Below are 19478 nucleotides of genomic sequence, written 5' to 3'. Positions count from 1 at the left end.
GTACACTACATTTACAGTGCTGAGGTATATAACAACACTTTATCATGTGCCCTTGCTACAGTAGTGTACACTACATTTACAGTGCTGAGGTATATAACAACACTATCCTGTGCCCTTGCTACAGTAGTGTACACTACATTTACAGTGCTGAGGTATATAACAACACTTTATCATGTGCCCTTGCTACAGTAGTGTACACTACATTTACAGTGCTGAGGTATATAATAACACTATCCTGTGCCCTTGCTACAGTGGTGTACACTACATTTACAGTGTTGAGGTATATATCAACACTATCCTGTGCCCTTGCTACAGTAGTGTACACTACATTTACAGTGCTGAGGTATATAACAACACTTTATCCTGTGCCCTTGCTACAGTAGTGTACACTACATTTACAGTGCTGAGGTATATAACAACACTTTATCATGTGCACTTGCTACAGTAGTGTACACTACATTTACAGTGCTGAGGTATATAACAACACTTTATCATGTGCCCTTGCTACAGTAGTGTACACTACATTTACAGTGCAGAGGTATATAACAACACTATCCTGTGCCCTTGCTACAGTAGTGTACACTACATTTACAGTGCTGAGGTATATAACAACACTTTATCCTGTGCCCTTCCTACAGTAGTGTACACTACATTTACAGTGCTGAGGTATATAACACTATCCTGTGCACTTGCTACAGTAGTGTACACTACATTTACAGTGCTGAGGTATATAACAACACTTTATCATGTGCCCTTGCTACAGTAGTGTACACTACATTTACAGTGCTGAGGTATATAACAACACTATCCTGTGCCCTTGCTACAGTAGTGTACACTACATTTACAGTGCTGAGGTATATAACAACACTTTATCCTGTGCCCTTCCTACAGTAGTGTACACTACATTTACAGTGCTGAGGTATATAACAACACTTTATCATGTGCCCTTGCTACAGTAGTGTACACTACATTTACAGTGCTGAGGTATATAACAACACTATCCTGTGCCCTTGCTACAGTAGTGTACACTACATTTACAGTGCTGAGGTATATAACAACACTTTATCCTGTGCCCTTGCTACAGTAGTGTACACTACATTTACAGTGCTGAGGTATATAACAACACTTTATCATGTGCCCTTGCTACAGTAGTGTACACTACATTTACAGTGCTGAGGTATATAACAACACTATCCTGTGCCCTTGCTACAGTAGTGTACACTACATTTACAGTGCTGAGGTATATAACAACACTTTATCCTGTGCCCTTGCTACAGTAGTGTACACTACATTTACAGTGCTGAGGTATATAACAACACTATCCTGTGACCTTTCTACAGTAGTGTACACTACATTTACAGTGCTGAGGTATATAACAACACATTATCCTGTGCCCTTGCTACAGTAGTGTACACTACATTTACAGTGCTGAGGTATATAACAACACTTTATCCTGTGCCCTTGATACAGTAGTGTACACTACATTTACAGTGCTGAGGTATATACCAACACTATCCTGTGCCCTTGCTACAGTAGTGTACACTACATTTACAGTGCTGAGGTATATAATAACACTATCCTGTGCCCTTGCTACAGTAGTGTACACTACATTTATAGTGCTGAGGTATATAATAACACTATCCTGTGCCCTTGCTACAGTAGTGTACACTACATTTACAGTGCTGAGGTATATATTAACACTTTATCCTGTGCCCTTGCTACAGTAGTGTACACTACATTTACAGTGTTGAGGTATATAACAACACTTTATCCTGTGCCCTTGCTACAGTAGTGTACACTACATTTACAGTGCTGAGGTATATAACAACACTATCCTGTGCCCTTGCTACAGTAGTGTACACTACATTTACAGTGCTGAAGTATATAACAACACTATCCTGTGCCCTTGCTACAGTAGTGTACACTACATTTACAGTGCTGAGGTATATATTAACACTTTATCCTGTGCCCTTGCTACAGTAGTGTACACTACATTTACAGTGCTGAGGTATATAACAACACTTTATCATGTGCACTTGCTACAGTAGTGTACACTACATTTACAGTGCTGAGGTATATAACAACACTTTATCATGTGCCCTTGCTACAGTAGTGTACACTACATTTACAGTGCTGAGGTATATAACAACACTATCCTGTGCCCTTGCTACAGTAGTGTACACTACATTTACAGTGCTGAGGTATATAACAACACTTTATCATGTGCCCTTGCTACAGTAGTGTACACTACATTTACAGTGCTGAGGTATATAATAACACTATCCTGTGCCCTTGCTACAGTGGTGTACACTACATTTACAGTGTTGAGGTATATATCAACACTATCCTGTGCCCTTGCTACAGTAGTGTACAGTGCTGAGGTATATAACAACACTTTATCCTGTGCCCTTGCTACAGTAGTGTACACTACATTTACAGTGCTGATGTATATAACAACACTTTATCATGTGCACTTGCTACAGTAGTGTACACTACATTTACAGTGCTGAGGTATATAACAACACTTTATCATGTGCCCTTGCTACAGTAGTGTACACTACATTTACAGTGCTGAGGTATATAACAACACTATCCTGTTCCCTTGCTACAGTAGTGTACACTACATTTACAGTGCTGAGGTATATAACAACACTTTATCCTGTGCCCTTGCTACAGTAGTGTACACTACATTTACAGTGCTGAGGTATATAACAACACTTTATCATGTGCCCTTGCTACAGTAGTGTACACTACATTTACAGTGCTGAGGTATATAACAACACTATCCTGTGCCCTTGCTACAGTAGTGTACACTACATTTATAGTGCTGAGGTATATAATAACACTATCCTGTGCCCTTGCTACAGTAGTGTACACTACATTTACAGTGCTGAGGTATATAATAACACTATCCTGTGCCCTTGCTACAGTAGTGTACACTACATTTACAGTGCTGAGGTATATAACAACACTTTATCCTGTGCCCTTGCTACAGTAGTGTACACTACATTTACAGTGCTGAGGTATATAACAACACTTTATCATGTGCACTTGCTACAGTAGTGTACACTACATTTACAGTGATGAGGTATATAACAACACTTTATCATGTGCCCTTGCTACAGTAGTGTACACTACATTTACAGTGCTGAGGTATATAACAACACTTTATCCTGTGCCCTTGCTACAGTAGTGTACACTACATTTACAGTGCTGAGGTATATAACAACACTTTATCATGTGCCCTTGCTACAGTAGTGTACACTACATTTACAGTGCTGAGGTATATAATAACACTATCCTGTGCCCTTGCTACAGTGGTGTACACTACATTTACAGTGCTGAGGTATATAACAACACTTTATCATGTGCCCTTGCTACAGTAGTGTACACTACATTTACAGTGCTGAGGTATATAACAACACTATCCTGTGCCCTTGCTACAGTAGTGTACACTACATTTACAGTGCTGAGGTATATAACAACACTATCCTGTGCCCTTGCTACAGTAGTGTACACTACATTTACAGTGCTGAGGTATATAATAACCCTATCCTGTGCCCTTGCTACAGTAGTGTACACTACATTTACAGTGCTGAGGTATATAATAACACTTTATCCTGTGCCCTTGCTACAGTAGTGTACACTACATTTACAGTGCTGAGGTATATAATAACACTTTATCCTGTGCCCTTGCTACAGTAGTGGACACTACATTTCCAGTGTTGAGGTATATAACAACACTATCCTGTGCCCTTGCTACAGTAGTGTACACTACATTTACAGTGCTGAGATATATAATAACACTATCCTGTGCACTTGCTACAGTAGTGTACACTACATTTACAGTGCTGAGGTATATAACAACACTATCCTGTGCCCTTGCTACAGTAGTGTACACTACATTTACAGTGCTGAGGTATATAATAACCCTATCCTGTGCACTTGCTACAGTAGTGTACACTACATTTACAGTGCTGAGGTATATAACAACACTATCCTGTGCCCTTGCTACAGTAGTGTACACTACATTTACAGTGCTGAGGTATATAACAACACTTTATCCTGTGCCCTTGCTACAGTAGTGTACACTACATTTACAGTGCTGAGGTATATAACAACACTATCCTGTGCCCTTGCTACAGTAGTGTACACTACATTTACAGTGCTGAGGTATATAACAACACATTATCCTGTGCCCTTGCTAAGTGTACACTACATTTACAGTGCTGAGGTATATAACAACACTTTATCCTGTGCCCTTGATACAGTAGTGTACACTACATTTACAGTGCTGAGGTATATAACAACACTATCCTGTGCCCTTGCTACAGTAGTGTACACTACATTTACAGTGCTGAGGTATATAATAACACTATCCTGTGCCCTTGCTACAGTAGTGTACACTACATTTACAGTGCTGAGGTATATAATAACACTATCATGTGCCCTTGCTACAGTAGTGTACACTACATTTACAGTGCTGAGGTATATAACAACACTATCCTGTGCCCTTGCTACAGTAGTGTACACTACATTTACAGTGCTGAGGTATATAACAACACTATCCTGTGCCCTTGCTACAGTAGTGTACACTACATTTACAGTGCTGAGGTATATAACAACACTTTATCCTGTGCCCTTGCTACAGTAGTGTACACTACATTTACAGTGCTGAGGTATATAACAACACTTTATCCTGTGCCCTTGCTACAGTAGTGTACACTACATTTACAGTGCTGAGGTATATAATAACACTATCCTGTGCCCTTGCTACAGTAGTGTACACTACATTTACAGTGCTGAGGTATATAACAACACTTTATCATGTGCCCTTGCTACAGTAGTGTACACTACATTTACAGTGCTGAGGTATATAACAACACTATCCTGTGCCCTTGCTACAGTAGTGTACACTACATTTACAGTGCTGAGGTATATAACAACACTATCCTGTGCCCTTGCTACAGTAGTGTACACTACATTTACAGTGCTGAGGTATATAATAACACTATCCTGTGCCCTTGCTACAGTAGTGTACACTACATTTACAGTGCTGAGGTATATAATAACACTTTATCCTGTGCCCTTGCTACAGTAGTGTACACTACATTTACAGTGCTGAGGTATATAATAACACTTTATCCTGTGCCCTTGCTACAGTAGTGTACACTACATTTACAGTGCTGAGGTATATAACAACACTATCCTGTGCCCTTGCTACAGTAGTGTACACTACATTTACAGTGCTGAGATATATAATAACACTATCCTTTACAGTGTGTACTTTACAGTGCTGAGGTATATAACAACACTATCCTGTGCCCTTGCTACAGTAGTGTACACTACATTTACAGTGCTGAGGTATATAATAACCCTATCCTGTGCACTTGCTACAGTAGTGTACACTACATTTACAGTGCTGAGGTATATAACAACACTATCCTGTGCCCTTGCTACAGTAGTGTACACTACATTTACAGTGCTGAGGTATATAACAACACTTTATCCTGTGCCCTTGCTACAGTAGTGTACACTACATCTACAGTGCTGAGGTATATAACAACACTATCCTGTGCCCTTGCTACAGTAGTGTACACTACATTTACAGTGCTGAGGTATATAACAACACATTATCCTGTGCCCTTGCTACAGTAGTGTACACTACATTTACAGTGCTGAGGTATATAACAACACTTTATCCTGTGCCCTTGATACAGTAGTGTACACTACATTTACAGTGCTGAGGTATATACCAACACTATCCTGTGCCCTTGCTACAGTAGTGTACACTACATTTACAGTGCTGAGGTATATAATAACACTATCCTGTGCCCTTGCCACAGTAGTGTACACTACATTTACAGTGCTGAGGTATATAATAACTATCATGTGCCCTTGCTACAGTAGTGTACACTACATTTACAGTGCTGAGGTATATAACAACACTATCCTGTGCCCTTGCTACAGTAGTGTACACTACATTTACAGTGCTGAGGTATATAACAACACTATCCTGTGCCCTTGCTACAGTAGTGTACACTACATTTACAGTGCTGAGGTATATAACAACACTTTATCCTGTGCCCTTGCTACAGTAGTGTACACTACATTTACAGTGCTGAGGTATATAACAACACTATCCTGTGCACTTGCTACAGTAGTGTACACTACATTTACAGTGCTGAGGTATATAACAACACTTTATCCTGTGCCCTTGCTACAGTAGTGTACACTACATTTACAGTGCTGAGGTATATAACAACACTTTATCCTGTGCCCTTGCTACAGTAGTGTACACTACATTTACAGTGCTGAGGTATATAACAACACTATCCTGTGTCCTTGCTACAGTAGTGTACACTACATTTACAGTGCTGAGGTATATAACAACACTATCATGTGCCCTTGCTACAGTAGTGTACACTACATTTACAGTGCTGAGGTATATAATAACACTATCCTGTGCACTTGCTACAGTAGTGTATCATTTACAGTGTGAGGTATATAACAACACTATCATGTGCCCTTGCTACAGTAGTGTACACTACATTTACAGTGCTGAGGTATATAACAACACATTATCCTGTGCCCTTGCTACAGTAGTGTACACTACATTTACAGTGCTGAGGTATATAACAACACTTTATCCTGTGCCCTTGATACAGTAGTGTACACTACATTTACAGTGCTGAGGTATATACCAACACTATCCTGTGCCCTTGCTACAGTAGTGTACACTACATTTACAGTGCTGAGGTATATAATAACACTATCCTGTGCCCTTGCCACAGTAGTGTACACTACATTTACAGTGCTGAGGTATATAATAACACTATCATGTGCCCTTGCTACAGTAGTGTACACTACATTTACAGTGCTGAGGTATATAACAACACTATCCTGTGCCCTTGCTACAGTGGTGTACACTACATTTACAGTGCTGAGGTATATAATAACACTATCCTGTGCCCTTGCTACAGTGGTGTACACTACATTTACAGTGCTGAGGTATATAACAACACTATCCTGTGCCCTTGCTACAGTAGTGTACACTACATTTACAGTGCTGAGGTATATAACAACACTTTATCCTGTGCCCTTGCTACAGTAGTGTACACTACATTTACAGTGCTGAGGTATATAACAACACTTTATCATGTGCACTTGCTACAGTAGTGTACACTACATTTACAGTGCTGAGGTATATAACAACACTTTATCATGTGCCCTTGCTACAGTAGTGTACACTACATTTACAGTGCTGAGGTATATAACAACACTATCCTGTTCCCTTGCTACAGTAGTGTACACTACATTTACAGTGCTGAGGTATATAACAACACTTTATCCTGTGCCCTTGCTACAGTAGTGTATACTACATTTACAGTGCTGAGGTATATAACAACACTTTATCATGTGCCCTTGCTACAGTAGTGTACACTACATTTACAGTGCTGAGGTATATAACAACACTATCCTGTGCCCTTGCTACAGTAGTGTACACTACATTTACAGTGCTGAGATATATAATAACACTATCCTGTGCACTTGCTACAGTAGTGTACACTACATTTACAGTGCTGAGGTATATAACAACACTATCCTGTGCCCTTGCTACAGTAGTGTACACTACATTTACAGTGCTGAGGTATATAATAACACTATCCTGTGCACTTGCTACAGTAGTGTACACTACATTTACAGTGCTGAGGTATATAACAACACTATCCTGTGCCCTTGCTACAGTAGTGTACACTACATTTACAGTGCTGAGGTATATAACAACACTTTATCCTGTGCCCTTGCTACAGTAGTGTACACTACATCTACAGTGCTGAGGTATATAACAACACTATCCTGTGCCCTTGCTACAGTAGTGTACACTACATTTACAGTGCTGAGGTATATAACAACACATTATCCTGTGCCCTTGCTACAGTAGTGTACACTACATTTACAGTGCTGAGGTATATAACAACACTTTATCCTGTGCCCTTGATACAGTAGTGTACACTACATTTACAGTGCTGAGGTATATACCAACACTATCCTGTGCCCTTGCTACAGTAGTGTACACTACATTTACAGTGCTGAGGTATATAATAACACTATCCTGTGCCCTTGCCACAGTAGTGTACACTACATTTACAGTGCTGAGGTATATAATAACACTATCATGTGCCCTTGCTACAGTAGTGTACACTACATTTACAGTGCTGAGGTATATAACAACACTATCCTGTGCCCTTGCTACAGTAGTGTACACTACATTTACAGTGTTGAGGTATATAACAACACTATCCTGTGCCCTTGCTACAGTAGTGTACACTACATTTACAGTGCTGAGGTATATAACAACACTTTATCCTGTGCCCTTCCTACAGTAGTGTACACTACATTTACAGTGCTGAGGTATATAACAACACTATCCTGTGCACTTGCTACAGTAGTGTACACTGATTTACAGTGCTGAGGTATAAACAACACTTTATCCTGTGCCCTTGCTACAGTAGTGTACACTACATTTACAGTGCTGAGGTATATAACAACACTATCCTGTGCCCTTGCTACAGTAGTGTACACTACATTTACAGTGCTGAGGTATATAACAACACTTTATCCTGTGCCCTTGCTACAGTAGTGTACACTACATTTACAGTGCTGAGGTATATAACAACACTTTATCATGTGCCCTTGCTACAGTAGTGTACACTACATTTACAGTGCTGAGGTATATAACAACACTATCCTGTGTCCTTGCTACAGTAGTGTACACTACATTTACAGTGCTGAGGTATATAACAACACTATCATGTGCCCTTGCTACAGTAGTGTACACTACATTTACAGTGCTGAGGTATATAATAACACTATCCTGTGCACTTGCTACAGTAGTGTACACTACATTTACAGTGTTGAGGTATATAACAACACTATCATGTGCCCTTGCTACAGTAGTGTACACTACATTTACAGTGCTGAGGTATATAACAACACATTATCCTGTGACCTTGCTACAGTAGTGTACACTACATTTACAGTGCTGAGGTATATAACAACACTTTATCCTGTGCCCTTGATACAGTAGTGTACACTACATTTACAGTGCTGAGGTATATAATAACACTATCCTGTGCCCTTGCCACAGTAGTGTACACTACATTTACAGTGCTGAGGTATATAATAACACTATCCTGTGCCCTTGCTACAGTAGCGTACACTACATTTACAGTGCTGAGGTATATAATAACACTATCATGTGCCCTTGCTACAGTAGTGTACACTACATTTACAGTGCTGAGGTATATAACAACACTATCCTGTGCCCTTGCTACAGTAGTGTACACTACATTTACAGTGCTGAGGTATATAATAACACTATCCTGTGCCCTTGCTACAGTGGTGTACACTACATTTACAGTGTTGAGGTATATATCAACACTATCCTGTGCCCTTGCTACAGTAGTGTACACTACATTTACAGTGCTGAGGTATATAACAACACTTTATCCTGTGCCCTTGCTACAGTAGTGTACACTACATTTACAGTGCTGATGTATATAACAACACTTTATCATGTGCACTTGCTACAGTAGTGTACACTACATTTACAGTGCTGAGGTATATAACAACACTTTATCATGTGCCCTTGCTACAGTAGTGTACACTACATTTACAGTGCTGAGGTATATAACAACACTATCCTGTTCCTTGCTACAGTAGTGTACACTACATTTACAGTGCTGAGGTATATAACAACACTTTATCCTGTGCCCTTGCTACAGTAGTGTACACTACATTTACAGTGCTGAGGTATATAACAACACTTTATCATGTGCCCTTGCTACAGTAGTGTACACTACATTTACAGTGCTGAGGTATATAACAACACTATCCTGTGCCCTTGCTACAGTAGTGTACACTACATTTATAGTGCTGAGGTATATAATAACACTATCCTGTGCCCTTGCTACAGTAGTGTGCACTACATTTACAGTGCTGAGGTATATAATAACACTATCCTGTGCCCTTGCTACAGTAGTGTACACTACATTTACAGTGCTGAGGTATATAACAACACTTTATCCTGTGCCCTTGCTACAGTAGTGTACACTACATTTACAGTGCTGAGGTATATAACAACACTTTATCATGTGCACTTGCTACAGTAGTGTACACTACATTTACAGTGCTGAGGTATATAACAACACTTTATCATGTGCCCTTGCTACAGTAGTGTACACTACATTTACAGTGCTGAGGTATATAACAACACTTTATCCTGTACCCTTGCTACAGTAGTGTACACTACATTTACAGTGCTGAGGTATATAACAACACTTTATCCTGTGCCCTTGCTACAGTAGTGTACACTACATTTACAGTGCTGAGGTATATAATAACACTATCCTGTGCCCTTGCTACAGTAGTGTACACTACATTTACAGTGCTGAGGTATATAACAACACTTTATCCTGTGCCCTTGCTACAGTAGTGTACACTACATTTACAGTGCTGAGGTATATAACAACACTATCCTGTGCCCTTGCTACAGTAGTGTACACTACATTTACAGTGCTGAGGTATATAACAACACTATCCTGTGCCCTTGCTACAGTAGTGTACACTACATTTACAGTGCTGAGGTATATAATAACACTATCCTGTGCCCTTGCTACAGTAGTGTACACTACATTTACAGTGCTGAGGTATATAATAACACTTTATCCTGTGCCCTTGCTACAGTAGTGTACACTACATTTACAGTGCTGAGGTATATAATAACACTTTATCCTGTGCCCTTGCTACAGTAGTGGACACTACATTTCCAGTGTTGAGGTATATAACAACACTATCCTGTGCCCTTGCTACAGTAGTGTACACTACATTTACAGTGCTGAGATATATAATAACACTATCCTGTGCACTTCCTACAGTAGTGTACACTACATTTACAGTGCTGAGGTATATAACAACACTATCCTGTGCCCTTGCTACAGTAGTGTACACTACATTTACAGTGCTGAGGTATATAATAACCCTATCCTGTGCACTTGCTACAGTAGTGTACACTACATTTACAGTGCTGAGGTATATAACAACACTATCCTGTGCCCTTGCTACAGTAGTGTACACTACATTTACAGTGCTGAGGTATATAACAACACTTTATCCTGTGCCCTTGCTACAGTAGTGTACACTACATCTACAGTGCTGAGGTATATAACAACACTATCCTGTGCCCTTGCTACAGTAGTGTACACTACATTTACAGTGCTGAGGTATATAACAACACTTTATCCTGTGCCCTTGCTACAGTAGTGTACACTACATTTACAGTGCTGAGGTATATAACAACACATTATCCTGTGTCCTTGCTACAGTAGTGTACACTACATTTACAGTGCTGAGGTATATAACAACACTTTATCCTGTGCCCTTGATACAGTAGTGTACACTACATTTACAGTGCTGAGGTATATACCAACACTATCCTGTGCCCTTGCTACAGTAGTGTACACTACATTTACAGTGCTGAGGTATATAACAACACTTTATCATGTGCCCTTGCTACAGTAGTGTACACTACATTTACAGTGCTGAGGTATATAATAACACTATCCTGTGCCCTTGCTACAGTGGTGTACACTACATTTACAGTGCTGAGGTATATAACAACACTTTATCATGTGCCCTTGCTACAGTAGTGTACACTACATTTACAGTGCTGAGGTATATAACAACACTATCCTGTGCCCTTGCTACAGTAGTGTACACTACATTTACAGTGCTGAGGTATATAACAACACTATCCTGTGCCCTTGCTACAGTAGTGTACACTACATTTACAGTGCTGAGGTATATAATAACCCTATCCTGTGCCCTTGCTACAGTAGTGTACACTACATTTACAGTGCTGAGGTATATAATAACACTTTATCCTGTGCCCTTGCTACAGTAGTGTACACTACATTTACAGTGCTGAGGTATATAATAACACTTTATCCTGTGCCCTTGCTACAGTAGTGGACACTACATTTCCAGTGTTGAGGTATATAACAACACTATCCTGTGCCCTTGCTACAGTAGTGTACACTACATTTACAGTGCTGAGATATATAATAACACTATCCTGTGCACTTGCTACAGTAGTGTACACTCATTTACAGTGCTGAGGTATATAACCTTCCTGTGCCCTTGCTACAGTAGTGTACACTACATTTACAGTGCTGAGGTATATAATAACCCTATCCTGTGCACTTGCTACAGTAGTGTACACTACATTTACAGTGCTGAGGTATATAACAACACTATCCTGTGCCCTTGCTACAGTAGTGTACACTACATTTACAGTGCTGAGGTATATAACAACACTTTATCCTGTGCCCTTGCTACAGTAGTGTACACTACATCTACAGTGCTGAGGTATATAATAACACTATCCTGTGCCCTTGCTACAGTAGTGTACACTACATTTACAGTGCTGAGGTATATAACAACACTTTATCCTGTGCCCTTGCTACAGTAGTGTACACTACATTTACAGTGCTGAGGTATATAACAACACATTATCCTGTGCCCTTGCTACAGTAGTGTACACTACATTTACAGTGCTGAGGTATATAACAACACTTTATCCTGTGCCCTTGATACAGTAGTGTACACTACATTTACAGTGCTGAGGTATATACCTATCCTGTGCCCTTGCTACAGTAGTGTACACTACATTTACAGTGCTGAGGTATATAATAACACTATCCTGTGCCCTTGCCACAGTAGTGTACACTACATTTACAGTGCTGAGGTATATAACAACACTATCCTGTGCCCTTGCTACAGTAGTGTACACTACATTTACAGTGCTGAGGTATATAACAACACTATCCTGTGCCCTTGCTACAGTAGTGTACACTACATTTACAGTGCTGAGGTATATAACAACACTTTATCCTGTGCCCTTCCTACAGTAGTGTACACTACATTTACAGTGCTGAGGTATATAACAACACTATCCTGTGCACTTGCTACAGTAGTGTACACTACATTTACAGTGCTGAGGTATATAACAACACTTTATCCTGTGCCCTTGCTACAGTAGTGTACACTACATTTACAGTGCTGAGGTATATAACAACACTATCCTGTGCCCTTGCTACAGTAGTGTACACTACATTTACAGTGCTGAGGTATATAACAACACTTTATCCTGTGCCCTTGCTACAGTAGTGTACACTACATTTACAGTGCTGAGGTATATAACAACACTTTATCATGTGCCCTTGCTACAGTAGTGTACACTACATTTACAGTGCTGAGGTATATAACAACACTATCCTGTGCCCTTGCTACAGTAGTGTACACTACATTTACAGTGCTGAGGTATATAACAACACTATCATGTGCCCTTGCTACAGTAGTGTACACTACATTTACAGTGCTGAGGTATATAATAACACTATCCTGTGCCCTTGCTACAGTAGTGTACACTACATTTACAGTGCTGAGGTATATAACAACACTATCATGTGCCCTTGCTACAGTAGTGTACACTACATTTACAGTGCTGAGGTATATAACAACACATTATCCTGTGCCCTTGCTACAGTAGTGTACACTACATTTACAGTGCTGAGGTATATAACAACACTTTATCCTGTGCCCTTGATACAGTAGTGTACACTACATTTACAGTGCTGAGGTATATACCAACACTATCCTGTGCCCTTGCTACAGTAGTGTGCACTACATTTACAGTGCTGAGGTATATAATAACACTATCCTGTGCCCTTGCCACAGTAGTGTACACTACATTTACAGTGCTGAGGTATATAATAACACTATCATGTGCCCTTGCTACAGTAGTGTACACTACATTTACAGTGCTGAGGTATATAACAACACTATCCTGTGCCCTTGCTACAGTAGCGTACACTACATTTACAGTGCTGAGGTATATAATAACACTTTATCCTGTGCCCTTGCTACAGTAGTGTACACTACATTTACAGTGCTGAGGTATATAATAACACTTTATCCTGTGCCCTTGCTACAGTAGTGTACACTACATTTACAGTGCTGAGGTATATAATAACACTTTATCCTGTGCCCTTGCTACAGTAGTGTACACTACATTTACAGTGCTGAGGTATATAACAACACTATCCTGTGCCCTTGCTACAGTAGTGTACACTACATTTACAGTGCTGAGGTATATAATAACACTATCCTGTGCCCTTGCTACAGTAGTGTACACTACATTTACAGTGCTGAGGTATATAACAACACTATCCTGTGTCCTTGCTACAGTAGTGTACACTACATTTACAGTGCTGAGGTATATAACAACACTATCATGTGCCCTTGCTACAGTAGTGTACACTACATTTACAGTGCTGAGGTATATAATAACACTATCCTGTGCACTTGCTACAGTAGTGTACACTACATTTACAGTGTTGAGGTATATAACAACACTATCATGTGCCCTTGCTACAGTAGTGTACACTACATTTACAGTGCTGAGGTATATAACAACACATTATCCTGTGCCCTTGCTACAGTAGTGTACACTACATTTACAGTGCTGAGGTATATAACAACACTTTATCCTGTGCCCTTGATACAGTAGTGTACACTACATTTACAGTGCTGAGGTATATACCAACACTATCCTGTGCCCTTGCTACAGTAGTGTGCACTACATTTACAGTGCTGAGGTATATAATAACACTATCCTGTGCCCTTGCCACAGTAGTGTACACTACATTTACAGTGCTGAGGTATATAATAACACTATCATGTGCCCTTGCTACAGTAGTGTACACTACATTTACAGTGCTGAGGTATATAACAACACTATCCTGTGCCCTTGCTACAGTAGTGTACACTACATTTACAGTGCTGAGGTATATAATAACACTATCCTGTGCCCTTGCTACAGTGGTGTACACTACATTTACAGTGTTGAGGTATATATCAACACTATCCTGTGCCCTTGCTACAGTAGTGTACACTACATTTACAGTGCTGAGGTATATAACAACACTTTATCCTGTGCCCTTGCTACAGTAGTGTACACTACATTTACAGTGCTGAGGTATATAACAACACTTTATCATGTGCACTTGCTACAGTAGTGTACACTACATTTACAGTGCTGAGGTATATAACAACACTTTATCATGTGCCCTTGCTACAGTAGTGTACACTACATTTACAGTGCTGAGGTATATAACAACACTATCCTGTTCCCTTGCTACAGTAGTGTACACTACATTTACAGTGCTGAGGTATATAACAACACTTTATCCTGTGCCCTTGCTACAGTAGTGTACACTACATTTACAGTGCTGAGGTATATAACAACACTTTATCATGTGCCCTTGCTACAGTAGTGTACACTACATTTACAGTGCTGAGGTATATAACAACACTATCCTGTGCCCTTGCTACAGTAGTGTACACTACATTTATAGTGCTGAGGTATATAATAACACTATCCTGTGCCCTTGCTACAGTAGTGTACACTACATTTACAGTGCTGAGGTATATAATAACACTATCCTGTGCCCTTGCTACAGTAGTGTACACTACATTTACAGTGCTGAGGTATATAACAACACTTTATCCTGTGCCCTTGCTACAGTAGTGTACACTACATTTACAGTGCTGAGGTATATAACAACACTTTATCATGTGCACTTGCTACAGTAGTGTACACTACATTTACAGTGATGAGGTATATAACAACACTTTATCATGTGCCCTTGCTACAGTAGTGTACACTACATTTACAGTGCTGAGGTATATAACAACACTTTATCCTGTGCCCTTGCTACAGTAGTGTACACTACATTTACAGTGCTGAGGTATATAACAACACTTTATCATGTGCCCTTGCTACAGTAGTGTACACTACATTTACAGTGCTGAGGTATATAATAACACTATCCTGTGCCCTTGCTACAGTGGTGTACACTACATTTACAGTGCTGAGGTATATAACAACACTTTATCATGTGCCCTTGCTACAGTAGTGTACACTACATTTACAGTGCTGAGGTATATAACAACACTATCCTGTGCCCTTGCTACAGTAGTGTACACTACATTTACAGTGCTGAGGTATATAACAACACTATCCTGTGCCCTTGCTACAGTAGTGTACACTACATTTACAGTGCTGAGGTATATAATAACACTATCCTGTGCCCTTGCTACAGTAGTGTACACTACATTTACAGTGCTGAGGTATATAATAACACTTTATCCTGTGCCCTTGCTACAGTAGTGTACACTACATTTACAGTGCTGAGGTATATAATAACACTTTATCCTGTGCCCTTGCTACAGTAGTGGACACTACATTTCCAGTGTTGAGGTATATAACAACACTATCCTGTGCCCTTGCTACAGTAGTGTACACTACATTTACAGTGCTGAGATATATAATAACACTATCCTGTGCACTTGCTACAGTAGTGTACACTACATTTACAGTGCTGAGGTATATAACAACACTATCCTGTGCCCTTGCTACAGTAGTGTACACTACATTTACAGTGCTGAGGTATATAATAACACTATCCTGTGCACTTGCTACAGTAGTGTACACTACATTTACAGTGCTGAGGTATATAACAACACTATCCTGTGCCCTTGCTACAGTAGTGTACACTACATTTACAGTGCTGAGGTATATAACAACACTTTATCCTGTGCCCTTGCTACAGTAGTGTACACTACATCTACAGTGCTGAGGTATATAACAACACTATCCTGTGCCCTTGCTACAGTAGTGTACACTACATTTACAGTGCTGAGGTATATAACAACACTTTATCCTGTGCCCTTGCTACAGTAGTGTACACTACATTTACAGTGCTGAGGTATATAACAACACATTATCCTGTGCCCTTGCTACAGTAGTGTACACTACATTTACAGTGCTGAGGTATATAACAACACTTTATCCTGTGCCCTTGCTACAGTAGTGTACACTACATTTACAGTGCTGAGGTATATAACACTATCCTGTGCCCTTGCTACAGTAGTGTACACTACATTTACAGTGCTGAGGTATATAATAACACTATCCTGTGCCCTTGCCACAGTAGTGTACACTACATTTACAGTGCTGAGGTATATAACAACACTATCCTGTGCCCTTGCTACAGTAGTGTACACTACATTTACAGTGCTGAGGTATATAACAACACTATCCTGTGCCCTTGCTACAGTAGTGTACACTACATTTACAGTGCTGAGGTATATAACAACACTTTATCCTGTGCCCTTCCTACAGTAGTGTACACTACATTTACAGTGCTGAGGTATATAACAACACTATCCTGTGCACTTGCTACAGTAGTGTACACTACATTTACAGTGCTGAGGTATATAACAACACTTTATCATGTGCCCTTGCTACAGTAGTGTACACTACATTTACAGTGCTGAGGTATATAACAACACTATCCTGTGCCCTTGCTACAGTAGTGTACACTACATTTACAGTGCTGAGGTATATAACAACACTTTATCCTGTGCCCTTGCTACAGTAGTGTACACTACATTTACAGTGCTGAGGTATATAACAACACTTTATCATGTGCCCTTGCTACAGTAGTGTACACTACATTTACAGTGCTGAGGTATATAACAACACTATCCTGTGCCCTTGCTACAGTAGTGTACACTACATTTACAGTGCTGAGGTATATAACAACACTATCATGTGCCCTTGCTACAGTAGTGTACACTACATTTACAGTGCTGAGGTATATAATAACACTATCCTGTGCACTTGCTACAGTAGTGTACACTACATTTACAGTGTTGAGGTATATAACAACACTATCATGTGCCCTTGCTACAGTAGTGTACACTACATTTACAGTGCTGAGGTATATAACAACACATTATCCTGTGCCCTTGCTACAGTAGTGTACACTACATTTACAGTGCTGAGGTATATACCAACACTATCCTGTGCCCTTGCTACAGTAGTGTACACTACATTTACAGTGCTGAGGTATATAATAACACTATCCTGTGCCCTTGCCACAGTAGTGTACACTACATTTACAGTGCTGAGGTATATAATAACACTATCATGTGCCCTTGCTACAGTAGTGTACACTACATTTACAGTGCTGAGGTATATAACAACACTATCCTGTGCCCTTGCTACAGTAGCGTACACTACATTTACAGTGCTGAGGTATATAATAACACTTTATCCTGTGCCCTTGCTACAGTAGTGTACACTACATTTACAGTGCTGAGGTATATAATAACACTTTATCCTGTGCCCTTGCTACAGTAGTGTACACTACATTTACAGTGCTGAGGTATATAATAACACTTTATCCTGTGCCCTTGCTACAGTAGTGTACACTACATTTACAGTGCTGAGGTATATAACAACACTATCCTGTGCCCTTGCTACAGTAGTGTACACTACATTTACAGTGCTGAGGTATATAATAACACTATCCTGTGCCCTTGCTACAGTGGTGTACACTACATTTACAGTGCTGAGGTATATAATAACACTATCCTGTGCCCTTGCTACAGTGGTGTACACTACATTTACAGTGCTGAGGTATATAATAACACTTTATCCTGTGCCCTTGCTACAGTAGTGTACACTACATTTACAGTGCTGAGGTATATAACAACACTATCCTGTGCCCTTGCTACAGTAGTGTACACTACATTTACAGTGCTGAGGTATATAATAACACTTTATCCTGTGCCCTTGCTACAGTAATGTACACTACATTTACAGTGCTGAGGTACATAATAACACTATCCTGTGCACTTGCTACAGTAGTGTACACTACATTTACAGTGCTGAGGTATATAACAACACTATCCTGTGCACTTGCTACAGTAGTGTACACTACATTTACAGTGCTGAGGTATATAACAACACTATCCTGTGCACTTACTACAGTAGTGTACACTACATTTACAGTACTGAGGTATATAACAACACTATCCTGTGCCCTTGCTACAGTAGCGTACACTATATTTACAGTGCTGATGTATATAATAACACTTTATCATGTGCCCTTGCTACAGTAGTGTACACTACATTTACAGTGCTGAGGTATATAATAACACTTTATCATGTGCCCTTGCTACAGTAGTGTACACTACATTTACAGTGCTGAGGTATATAATAACACTTTATCATGTGCCCTTGCTACAGTAGTGTACACTACATTTACAGTGCTGAGGTATATAATAAAACTTTATCATGTGCCCTTGCTACAGTAGTGTACACTACATTTACAGTGCTGAGGTATATAACAACACTATCCTGTGCACTTGCTACAGTAGCGTACACTACATTTACAGTGCTGAGGTATATAATAACACTATCCTGTGCCCTTGCTACAGTAGTGTACACTACATTTACAGTGCTGAGATATATAACAACACTATCCTGTGCCCTTGCTACAGTA

This window comes from Oncorhynchus nerka, linkage group LG25, assembly GCF_034236695.1.
Source record: "Oncorhynchus nerka isolate Pitt River linkage group LG25, Oner_Uvic_2.0, whole genome shotgun sequence".
NCBI lineage: Eukaryota > Metazoa > Chordata > Actinopteri > Salmoniformes > Salmonidae > Oncorhynchus > Oncorhynchus nerka.
This window is presented reverse-complemented; position numbering follows the sequence as displayed.